Source organism: Natrix helvetica (assembly GCF_964273705.1).
Source record: "Natrix helvetica genome assembly, chromosome: 7".
NCBI classification, from domain to species: Eukaryota; Metazoa; Chordata; class Lepidosauria; order Squamata; family Natricidae; genus Natrix; species Natrix helvetica.
The window spans coordinates 26,241,778-26,254,645 of record NC_138558.1 but is presented as its reverse complement, the minus strand read 5'-3'; the positions used below and the strand labels follow the sequence as shown (position 1 = coordinate 26,254,645).

General features: G+C 35.9%; 1 protein-coding gene across 2 annotated transcripts in view; it reads right to left on the bottom strand.

Annotated features, from left to right (window-relative positions):
- The window catches only part of ANK2 (ankyrin 2), a gene marked incomplete at its 5' end in the record, with an annotated part of 311,705 nt that overhangs the window by 266,728 nt on the left and 32,109 nt on the right, over positions 1-12,868 (bottom strand). The window contains one exon of one of the 2 annotated variants that reach the window (XM_081960477.1): positions 1,062-1,100. The exons of the other annotated variant lie outside the window; for it this stretch is intronic. Of the gene's footprint in view, positions 1-1,061; positions 1,101-12,868 lie in introns of those variants that run through there. 2 annotated transcript variants of the gene reach the window in all.

The window sequence follows — 12,868 nt, the reverse complement described above, 5'->3', positions numbered from 1 at the left end:
TATCCCACAATTACAAAAATAAAAACAAGATTTTCCGTATAAATTGTCTTGAATTATAAAATATCTTCAAATTCACTGCTAAAGACGTATTTCTATTCATCTAATAGCTGCTTGAAAAAAAGGGATATTATACTTATTATCAGTTATTATTTAATCCAACAATGGCATATACATATATATTCCATTATAAAACACTGACAATAAAATGTAAATCTTCACAGGGGCAATAAGTAATAGATAATGTGAAGAGAACTACCTTTATTGAATAAGATTTTGTTTTCCATGTTTTCCCGAATTACAAAGAGCTTTTTATAAACATATTCTCTTGTCAAGTTTCTCCCATCAATTTCTTATCCATCAGTTGAAAATGACAAATTTCATCATCTTGTTTCTCTGATTGCTTCTCTCTCGCATAGCAGAATGTTAGGATTTAACCACCCCACCCTAATTTTAACTATAGTTAATTAAAATTAACTAATCACTAAACTCATAGCAATATCATATTCTGTACTTCTACCTTAAAAGAGCAACCAAAAATAAGATGGAAACTGTAATCTGTGTTTATAAGCCATTTATAAGGATGTCATAGGACAACCTGTTGCTTTTCTATATATTTTTTCCATTTCATATTAACAAAAGCTAATACAAGTATGACAACCACCTGGGAAATGAATATACTCAGGATTAGCTTCTGAATTCAATGAAGCTGTTTATCAATAAACAAGTAACACTCCTTTCTTAGTCACCGTTTTCTGCTCTCTTTCTTGCTTTAAATATATTATTATATGTTTCCTGGTGTATTTTTTAATTAGCTTTCAACTACAGAAGTTATCCTTATTTCTGGCTGCAGTGTTCTCTCAGAAGCAAAACACAGGCATAAATACCTATCTCCCAAATCAAAATGCTTTTCTCCTCAATAAAATAATAGAAATCAAAACATCTGATTTTTCTACAAGAATGTGTGGTGCATCTTGTTCAAAGAAAGGCAGAAGAAAAAGAGACAGCGTTGCTAGTCATAAAATGCATCATGCGGTTACTTAAAATAAAATAAAGCTACTCACTGAAGAGCTTTGCCATTCTTCCCCACACTGTGATACCTCTTAGCAGAAGGGTCCTTCAGCCTTTCTTGCAAATGATGTCAAAGACAGAAAGCTTCTGTATTGCAGCCTCTTTTTTTTTTTTACTGTAATCCATGTGTTTCATTCCAGCCAGTCCTTGCTGACCACACAACACCGCATGATTTCCCTTGTATATATAAGAATGCCTTCAAATCACACCAGATTTTTGGCAGTCACTGATTCTGGCTCTGACCAACTGCATCTGGGAGGAAGCAGCTTGTCTGAATGAGAAAGCAAGTAGGATGTTCCTTTTCTCTCCAGTTTTAAATTTAAGGGTTGGGGGGAACCTGTGATATAAACAGGGATATTTATGGGCTCCAGTGCTTCACGGATACCAATTTGGTACCTACTACTACACATTCTTCCTCATCAAATTTTCATATATATTATACAGGTCGATTTTTACTGGGCAGGTTTCCTCATAAAGCTGTTGGATGAACACTGCTTTTTTTAAAAAAAAGGTTTGGTACCTGTGCAGGCTACGGTGTCCAGGATTATCTAAATTTGAATTATATGGCTTGTTGTGAAGCTGAGCAGTTGAAGGGTTTACTCATTAAAGCTCCATACCCAGCAACAACACCCAGATAATAAATGTAGTTCAACCACAGATCCAGGAAAGTATCCTTTGAGAACAGATTACTCCAGAGGTTAGAACACATGCAAGATGTCAGGACTATTGTACAATTTTGTAAAATATATAGGAGGTGCCAAAATATATAAATATTGAATTACAATTTTAATGCCCAAATCTTGTGTGATCTCATGTGAGAACAATGTGTCTGGGCATTTCAACCATTTTGGTTGTTTTCTTTATTCTGGAGTATCACAAATAATCTAATCAAAGCCATGTTTCTGATGCTAACATGCCTTAAGACAGGGGTGTCAAACTGGCGGCCCACAGGCTGGATGTGTCACATGTAGGGCACGCCCACTACAGCTCCGCAAATGGGGAAAACATTGCAAAATGTCACGGGATGGCAACGTGACGCCATGAGTTTGATACCCGTACCAAATACCGTACTTTTTGGAGTATAAGACACACTTTTTCCCTCCTAAAAGAGGGTGAAAATGTTGGTGCGTCTCATACACTGAATACAGCCATTTTTGCCCTCCTGAAATCGCACTCTGCGCATCTGTTTGCATCAAAAACGGGGCGCGCAGAGGGTTTGGAAGATCTGCAGAGTGCTCCTGGGAGCAGGGGAGAGCAAAAATGACACGCCTGGAGGTTTAGGAGGTCAAAAACGCCCGCATTTTTCATTCATTTTTTGTAAAAAAAATAATAATAATAACAGGGCACGCAGAGGCCTGCAGAGTGCTCCAAGGGGCTGAAGAGAGCAAAAATGGCACTCCTAGGGGGTTTGGGAGGCCAAAAACGAGCCAGTTTTTCACACATTTTTTGCAAAAAAAACAAGGCACACAGAAGGCCTGGGAGGCCTTCAGAGTACTCTTGGGGGCTGGAGAGAGGAAAAACCAGATGCAGGGAGGCCAAAACTATTTTTTCCTGTTTTTCTCTTCAAAATCTTGGTGTGTCTTATACTCCAGTGCATTTTATAGTCCGGAAATATACGGTAATTTGTTACAAGGTCCTCTTCAGTATAGGTTCCTTAGCAGTTAAGCCTACATAGAAAACATTTCCCCAAAGGCAAAAAGCTTGAAACTCACTATTTCAGTTTGAAGTTGTAGACTACCAAAGAAAAGAACTTTGGTAAATGCCTACTTAAAAAAAAACATTCAGGGTTTTGTTGCTCCATTTATTCAAATGAAATTGGTGGTGCTTCCATTTTCTGTGTTCCAAATTGGATCCTAGTAAAAGATAGCAAGGGCTGAATTCAGCAAGACTACTGTAGCTTGTCAGTAAACATAATTTAGAACTGTGCTATCAATTAAAGAGTCAAGCAACTGCTTGCTTAATTTATTTAAAATTAAAAATAAACCTTTGCCATCTGTGCAATTGTGCATACATGCAAAGCTTTTTATTGTTGCTTGCTTTCTGTTAAATAAACTCAACAGTGTAACTTTTTCCAGAAATCACAAACGTAAACCCTACAACATGATGTAATTTCTTTTGAGACATTTAGGCTGAACACATACTGAACCCTGTTTTCATTGGCAGCATCTATACTATGAACCATTTTCATATAGAAAGCAAATTGGTATTTTTCCCTAATAGAATTTTACTAAAGCAAGGGAAATATACCCACCTGTTCCAGCTAGCCGGCCTGGCCTAATTTCCAGCCTTCCCACCTCAGTTTTGGTTTTTAAATTTTATGATTGGTTTTATGGGCTAGTTTTTAATTTTTATAAATTGTACAGGGGTTATTTAATTTAATTTTAATTATGTATATTATTGTCTGGATGGGTTTTTTAAATTTATACCTGTACACCGCCCCGAGTCCCTCCGGGGAGAGGGGGAGGTCTAGAAATCTAATAAAATGAAATGAAATGAAATGAAATATGCTGATGCTTCTGATATTCAACGAGTAGATCAAAATACATTAATGCCACTTTTTTCCTAATGCAAGTTTCACTGGAAAACAAACCACTTTATTTAAAAAGAATTATCTTGGTATGACCAATTAAGTTGCTTTATATAACTTAATTCCAGAAAATAGTTTTTTTGTAATATTGCTTTACATGTTTCTAGTGTTAAATAGAGACCAATTGTATCCATTTGGCCTAGAGGAGCTCTAGTCTTTTGTACAGCTCAGAAAGTTTAAAAGACCCATTTCGCTGAGTACGTTAGGCAAAGTCCTTCATGGGGAAGATAGACCTAAATAATTACTTATGAACTCTATCTTGCAGTCTCTTCCAAAATAGCCCCAATCTCAGGTGATATTGAAAACAATCATCCATGAGCAGAACATATGACTCACAAAACCTGAATTGCTACCATTACATTTCTGAGAATTTAAAAGATCAATTTCTAAAATATTGACTGCATTTTAAGTTTAGGAATATACTTTTCTTCGTGCTTCATTGCAACTTTGGAATTGCCTAAAACAGGTGGTGTCAAACTCAAGACCCAGGGTCCGGATCCAGCCCACGGGGTACTTAGATCTGGCCAATGGGGGTACCCTGGAAACAGCGAAGGATCAGCCCACAGTGCCTCTGCCAGCAAAAATGGAGCTTGGGAGGGCCACAGCCAGCCCTCCTGAGCTCTGTTTTCACTGGAAGAGAGTTGCAGAAGCCCATCGTAGCTAAAAACGGAGCTCGGAAGCCCTTTTTCGCTGACAAGAGTGCTTTGCCACCACAGGCACCTCCAACATAAGTGATGTTGAGCTGGCCACACACACACTGGCCATGCCCCATCCCCCTCGAGGTCCAACACAACCCTGATGCGGCCCTTTTGAAACCCCTGGCGTAAAATGAAGAAAAAGATTATTCCACTATATTCTAGCAGTCATAGACTGGCTTGCCATATGAGTTTTAAGATACTTTCACTACTATCTTTTAAAAACCCATTTGCCTAGATTTTTATCCAAATAAAAAAATGTGATTGGTTTTAGAATTTGGGAGGTGTGTCTTAACTTTTAGAAAAACTGCTTTTAAATGAGAACTAGTATGGTGTGTAATTCAGACGGACTAGGAGCAAGGAGACATACGCCATCAGCCATGGAAACTCATTGGGTGGTTCTGGAGCAACTTCCCTCAGCCCAAACCCACCTAACAGATGTGTTGCTGTGAAGAACACATTTTCTTGAGCTCTTCAATAAAAGATGAGGTTACAATAAAATAAATGCTGAAATTGGTAGGCCTATTACAATTAAATGATTTGTTTTGTAAGCTGCCTTCAGAATACTTTGCTATGAAAGCCTAGAAATATTTTATATAAATAAATATAAATGTTCAGTGTTTGTTGAATTTTAAAATGTTGCAACTGAATTAAAATATAATTCCTGGCTAATACTCTGTCTCCACAGTTCCAGGAAGCAATAAGAAACAGAAATACAATTTTATGCCTCCTTTGTACTAGGAGTTTTTTGGGGGGTGGGGGTGGGGGTGGGGGTGGGGGTTCAAGTCAGTCTTGATTACTGGCAACTTCCTGTTCTAGTCTTTGCCATTTTCAGAAATGGTTTGCTATTGCCTGCTTTCTAGGGCTGAGGTAGAATGACTGGCTCAATGTTACCCAGCTGCAGAGGTGGGCTGCACTTATATTCACAAGCGGTTAGCTGGTTGTGAGCTCGCACCCGCCCCTTTTGGAGTGAAACGGAGCTTCAAAGAAGGTAATCAACTCAGGCAGCTCCGGGGAGTAAAGCAGGGGTGGCGCAAAACTCAGCTGGCCAGTGAGGGCAGAGGGAACGAGGCAGAAAGTTAGTTATAAATGGATAGCTTAGCACAAGGGCGTGTGGACGGGCCCAGCCAGTGATCAAAGCTAAGGGTTCGCCTGAACCCTGCATGACCACGTGGCAGCCCCCCACTGCCCAGCTGGCTTTGTGTCTAAAGTGGAACTAGAATCCATAGTCTCCTAGTTTTTAATCTGATGCTTTAACTTGTTTTTCAACTGATTTATCTGGATTATAGCTTAATTAATATATTTGGGGAATAGAAAGAACCATTTGCTGTCCCTTTATAGAGTTAGGTGTTATCAAATGTTTCTTTTTTATGTATTTGTAAGTATGACCACACCCACTATCCATGAATTAGTGCTCATTTTCGTCACTGAGGATAGCATATGTGTATATAAGGAGAAAAAAGTAACAATATATGAGGTTTTGATAATGTCTGAGCATTTGCACTTATGTTCATTTTTCATATTTGCAGGTTTTAAAAGCTTATTAAGAATTCAATTGCATCTTGTAATAGGAGCTTTTTATTCATGTACCAATAACAAGAAGAACAAAAATCCCATCCAACTTCTTACAGGTTTTGAAGCATTTAATGGAATTGTCCTTGATGAGAGATATGGAAGAAAATTCATTTCCTGTTAGCCTGACTCATGCTAATGGAGTTTTAAAGTGCAGCCTTTGCACTAGCTTCTTAATGACTTGTTGCAATGGAGATGGGAGAATCATCACACAGCAATGCCATCTTCTGGCATAGTTCCGGTGAGAAAAGGAGTATGCTGAATGCAGCTCAAAGAAAGCTTATTTTCCTTGGCAAAACACGCCCAAGCAGCCACATAATAAATCTTGAGAATTAGGAGGTTTTTCTCCTCGGCAACATAATGTTGGATTGTGATTGTTCACAGAACTGAAAGAAAACAGGGAAAGAAAACCCACAATACTGAACTTGAAAAGCAAACTCACTTTAATGGCGAAATTCAAACTGAATATGTTTGCAAGTGTACAGAGTGCTGCCAATTTATATCCAACTGCTATGGAGAAATACACGGAAGATTGCAGATATAACCCTCTAAATTGGTCCATGCCATTTACTGAACTATAATGGGCTAAGGATGGATGGTTGTTGGAGGTCCTCTTTATAAAAACAAGTTCTAAAACTGGGGAAAGTAGCTTACTTCGGTTACTTGTCCCAAAAAGAAGAAAGCGTTTTTTAAACAATAACATTTTATAGTTGTATATACAAATTTACGCATGCTACTTTAAATAGAACATTAGTTGGATAGCTCTTGATTTAATTTCATGTGATCCCCAGCTTAATTTTAAAAGTACAGACAAGAAAATCAGACTTCTGGTAAAAGTTATTTACTTATTCTGTGACAACCAGCTGTGTGGGAAAAGAGAAGAAAAGAGAAAAGAGACAGATAAGGTATTAATGGACAAGAAATAATGGGTAGATCTGTCTACTTTTACCTCTGGTTTATGTTGGAACGTTGACCCTAATTGCTGTCAACTTCTAGCAGAAGTTGTAACTACCTTGTGTTAGTTTTTATGCATTAATATAAAATTGGTAAATATTTTTTATGGAAAAAGAAAAGCTACATCTTACAACAGCAGGGAAGATTGTGACTTGTCAGTTGACAAACTGCAAAATGGTAATCAGAATTTCATAGCCATGTATCATTTTTTTTCTTTTAAATCTTTGTCTTTAAGCTGGTCATGAAATAGGTAAGGGCAATTTCATATACATGTCTGTTCTCTAATAAGGTTTCAAACCACACAGTCTTATTTTACACAACTCTCCTCTTTAAAATACAATTCCTTGATGTCAGCACAAAAATACAGTAAAAAGAATGAACAGTGTTAGAAATGACTGTGTAAGCAGAAGTCTTAATAACAGAGCCAATTATATTGTTACATTTTTAAACTGTGCCTATTATTATAGTAAAGTTCATCATGCAAATCTTAAAATATAACATTCATTAATTGATTTTAGTAATATTTAAAGTTAGCCCTTCTTAGCTTTTTACTGTAGCCTTTAAACAAATGTATAGGACTTAATTCATATGTAGTCATAAAACAGTGTACTGGATGTTGGTTAAGTATGATTTGTGAATTCAGGCACTATGTAAATTTACTACTTCGAAGTGCTGTTTTTGAATTTCATGAGCTTTCATGATTTGACCAAGGTCCCTAAAGGAATCATCATGGGAATATCTCTTTTTGCTCTTTAGAAAGGCCAAATCCTGAAGATGAAGCTCAGATACTTTGGCCACCTAATGAGAAGGAAGGACTCACTGGAGAAGAGCCTAATGCTGGGAAAGATTGAGGGCAAAAGAAGAAAGGGATGACAGAGAATGAGGTGGCTGGATGGAGTCACTGAAGCACTAGGCATGAGCTTAAATGGACTCCAGAGGATGGTAGAGGACAGGAAGGCCTGGAGGAACATTGTCCATGGGGTTATTTATTTATTATTTCTTTAGATTTCTAAACCGCCCCCTCTCCCAAAAAGGGACTCGGGGCGGTGTACAGTCAGATAAAATGCAGATAAAATACATGAATAACAATATAAATAATATAAAACAATTGAATACTAAACATTTAGGTTGCAATGGGTCGGGCATGACTTTGCAACTAACAACAACAAATTAGATGAAGTGTGGTTAAAATGAAAAGACCTTTTCTGTGGTGACACCCTCATTGTGCAATGGAAATAGTTTTATTTTCTTTTAGTTCTAGTATCTCTCAAAACAAACTTAGCTCTGTTTTTTGTCCTTTAACCTCTGCTGTTTATGGACTATCCCACCACTGTATTGTTATTGGTTTTACTTAGTTTGCTTTTATTCTATAATTCACCCTGAAAACTTAATTTTATAGAGCAACCTATCAATATTTTTTAAAATAAAAATAAAGGCTAAATATTTATTACAAAATTCAATTTTTACTTAAAGCAAATGTTACGTATAACATGTTTTGTATATTTATAATTTGATACCTGAGAAGTAAGAATTTTTAGCTTAACCAAAATCTGTAGAATCTTTTATGATTCTTCATAATAGAATAAAAAAGTAAAGCCTCTTTCCACTCAAGCTTACTTCCTAGTGGTTTCTTGTACACATCCATGAGATATTTTTACCAACAAAATTAAACTAATCTGCATTACCATAACTTCTTCCAGGATTTATTTATTTCACAGTCCATTTTATGCCCTTATAGCCTGCCATCCCATCCCTTAAGATAGGGGTGTCCAAACTTGGGAACTTTAAGACTTGTGGACTTCAACTCCCAGAATTCCCTAGCCAGCTGGCTGGGGAATTCTGGGAGTTGAAGTCCACAAGTCTTAAAGTTCCCAAGTTTGGACACCCCTGCCTTAAGAGGTCAGGCCTTGTTTAACATTTCAAGATTAGCTAAAATCAGGTGGGGATTCATATTCTGGCCTTCCTTAAATAGTAATCTTCAGATTTGTTGGGACACCGTTTCCAAACATGGCTAGCTGGAAGGCACAAGATTACAGAAACCGTGTTAAACACTAAAAGTCGGAACAACAAAGAAGCAAATTACCTGTTAGATTAGGTAAAATGCAGCTACAAGATGTTTGAAAGGTGCCAGACGCCAACATACTGTCTAGCCCAGAATACTTTCCTGATACTTCTCATAAAAACAAAATACAGCATGTTTTATTGAATTTGCATCTTTCTTTTCTGCTTAAAAAAAGGGGTCACGGTGGTCTCAATAAAACAAGATTGCAATTGAAAAATACATAGGTGGCGTAAAATAATCAGTCTTCCGTTTTCATTTCCCCAAGCAATTAGTATTCAATAGCATCTGGCTCAGAAGGAAATTGCTCCATTTAATTTTTCAGTGAAATATTTAATAATAAAATTTATCTTACATACAGTACTACATATTTAACGCTTCCCAGTCAAATAGTTAACTGACGTTATTTTGTCAATTATTAAATTCTTTTTTCCAATTATATATTATTTTTCAAATACCTAAACCTATATTAATACAAAACTGATTCTTAAAAAATAAATAATAAGCAATGGATGAATCTTCCCCATGTATCCACACATATTTATTTTTATTTATTTATTTTATTTATTTAGTTTGTCAAACATGTACAAGATAACAGGTATAAGTATAAACATGGGCATGGTCAAGGAAATGAATATAGATAAATGGGGACAGTAGGACAGGGACGATAGGCACGCTGGTGCGCTTAGGCACGCCCCGTTTACAGACCTCTTGGGAAAAGGGCGAGGTCCACGGTAGACAATTTAAGGTTGAAGCTATGAGTATATACATAACATACATACATAATGTACATGCATAAGCTTGCATATTTAGTGCATCCTATAAAAATGTAATTCCTTTTTACTATCCAGTGTTCTATTTAACATTAAAAATAACAAAAACCTAAGTAGTTTGTTAAATTCTGTGGGGGACAGGCAAAGTGCATATATAATTCTTACTAATATTGATTAGAGTTTATGTGTGTTATTGTTTTAATTGTATTTAGCATTTTAAAAAAAAACCATTGTATTTTTCTCACATAGTATTATCTTGGAATTTTCTTCCAAGAAGAAAAGAACATACAGAATTGTTCTTATCTTACAGAAATTATTACAAATTCTAGGGGTGGGGAACTATAAGGGTCAGTTTGTAAATAAATGCTGAATTCTTCATGAATTATATCTCAAATCAGTTTTCTGCATCTTGCTGTTTACTGAATTAGGTTATAGCAATTTGATTTGTCAGCAGGTTGAGCCAATGGTAACTGACATTCGAGGGAATCAATCTGCAAAAGGTTGATTTACAAGAAATGCATTCTGGGAAATGCAGAAATTATATTCATCCAAAAGGGCCAGTCCAGAGTTATCTTAACCCTATGGTAAACTCATTTAGCACTTTCATCCATGAATGTGAATCGTAATTCAGATTAAATTCAAACAGATATTCAGGCAGAAAAACAAAAATGTTCTTCTTGTGGTTGTTAGCATATTTTTAGTTTACTAAGTAGATAGTAGGGGTGGTTAGAGAATAGCCTGTGACTTTTATTGACAAGACACAAACATTGCGTAAGAGTCTGCTACCCAATATTCATCTGTACACAACTAAAATTGTGTTTGTCTATTTGTACCATCAAGTTAGCCCAAACAATTTTGCAAAAACTTTTGAATCAAAGTTGCTATAGGAGGTGTAGAAGATATGGGACTACTCTGGAAATGTTCAGACTGGTCTGAAATGTTCAGACCAGTATTATTCTCAAAGTTGTGGCTGTGGCAGCATCCCTGTGATAACATGATTGTGATTTACGACACACCCTGTCATCTTTCCACAAGCAAAATCAATGCTTAAAGCAGCAGGAAGTCAGAAGTTGTTCTCACTCCCACTGCTTTTGTTTACCTGTGATCCTTCTATTTATATGTTTAAGTAAGTGAATATTGGCTTATTATTGAAGTTTGTACTTCACTACAATTGCCACTACAATTATTTTTCTATTTATGATATATACCCTTCTTAGGAGATCACAGTACTGTCCAGGATTTGTGTAAAAAGAAATATGGTCATCATAAAATTTAATGTCATTCTGGTCACCTCAGACTATACAACATTCTCTCATAGTATGACAGAATGGATCACAGGTTTGGCTAAGAATTACTAAATTTAACTGCATTTACAAATTGAAATATTTTATAGGCACCAGGCTAGAAACCAGGAGACTACAAGTTACAATTCTACTTGAACAAAGTCAAATTCTCTCAGGAAAAAGGCAAGGACAAACCCTTCCAAATATCTTGAGAAGAAAACTGCAAGGACTACAGTAGTCCACTCAATCGAAGACTCAAGACTGACATGAAGGCACAAAATAAATGAACAACACCAAAAACATATACACTAAGGTTATGTTTTATTTATGATTTTATTCTACATATCCCCCGCCACTATTTTTGAGGCTTAATCTCTGTGATATTGTTATTCTACGTGGATTTTTGTTCATTAAAACTTAAGATAAAAACTACCTTCTGTTTTGACTGCTAATAAATTTAAATTATCCTGACATATTCTGTAGAGACCCATGCGCCCTCTGGTGGGTATATATTATATATAATGTATATATATAGATAGATAAAATAAGATAGCTATGCCCTTTGGATAGAGCTTTATGTTTGGTGACTACGTGGACACAAACATCCAGTATATGTTAACAATGCTATAAAAATGATTGTCCGTTGCCTTCGCAAAGTTTTCTGATCTTTTTAACGTACAACCCTGAGAATTTCCTGGTGATTTCCATCTAAGAACTAATCAGACTGGATATTGCTTAGTTCATGCCTCAGAAAAGGTCAGCCAGGTGCTACGATAGCTATGAAAAGAGATGGCTACTATATACAAACTTGTTTGACAGGCCAAAGAAAATGTGAGAAGTTCTAACTTCCTGTTCCATGAGATTGATTCAATAGGACTACAGTTAGAGAAACGCATAGTTTTAACTTTCAGAGCAACTTTTTTAAAATTGGTACTGTAATTCATTGGTCTGTGGTATTGGTTGACCCTAGATGTATTCTCTTTTACTGGTATTGCCCCACTGTTTTCTTTCTTAAAGACATTTAGTACACGTCATTTGCAGTTCTGAAAAAATACAAAAAGTGGGACACAATACAATAGCGTGAAGGAAGCTTAAGTAGTATTAACTTCATGTTTTAAAAAATGTAAGAAGTGAAAGCCGAGTGCAAATTGAAATAAAACACTAACATGTCCAAACATCAGCATAGCCAGAAGCCTTCAGGATTAGGCTGCATTGTATTGTTGCACCATTGGTTTACTATAATGTACAAAGCAGGATTCTATAAATTGGAAAGTGATAGCTAAGAACGAAACATGGGTCATTACTCTAACTTATTAGGAAGAGAATAAACCCGAAAACTTGCCTTACACGTCATGATCAACAAAGCATGGAATTTCATCAATGCAGCGTCTCTTATTGGCAGATGTTTAATAAATAATCAAGTAACATTCAGAACTATATTATTTATTAGTATGCAGAATTCATTGTGTTATTATGCAGATAATAGAACTACATTCATATTGTTAATGATAACATTGAGCAAGGTGGATATAATCAGTGATTTAAAGGTACACATATTCTATTTCTGAACCTCTTGAAATTAAGTTTGCCAGCATGAAAAAACCTGATCAGCAATCTGCTTATTTTATATGAAAAGTATAGTATATACATAAAACAATAATTAAGTTTGTCAATGGCTACTGTCCAAGACTTACAAAGAGAATGCCCAGAAAGTGAGTCAAAGACCTTTTTAAAACTATGAATATTCTAGGATATATTTTTTTATATGTATAACTAAATCTAGGCCTTCTGAGAAAACTAACATGGGATCAGACTGCAAAACAATCATACTTAACATCAGGATCTTGTTTAAGATATCTGTTACATCCAAAAACCAT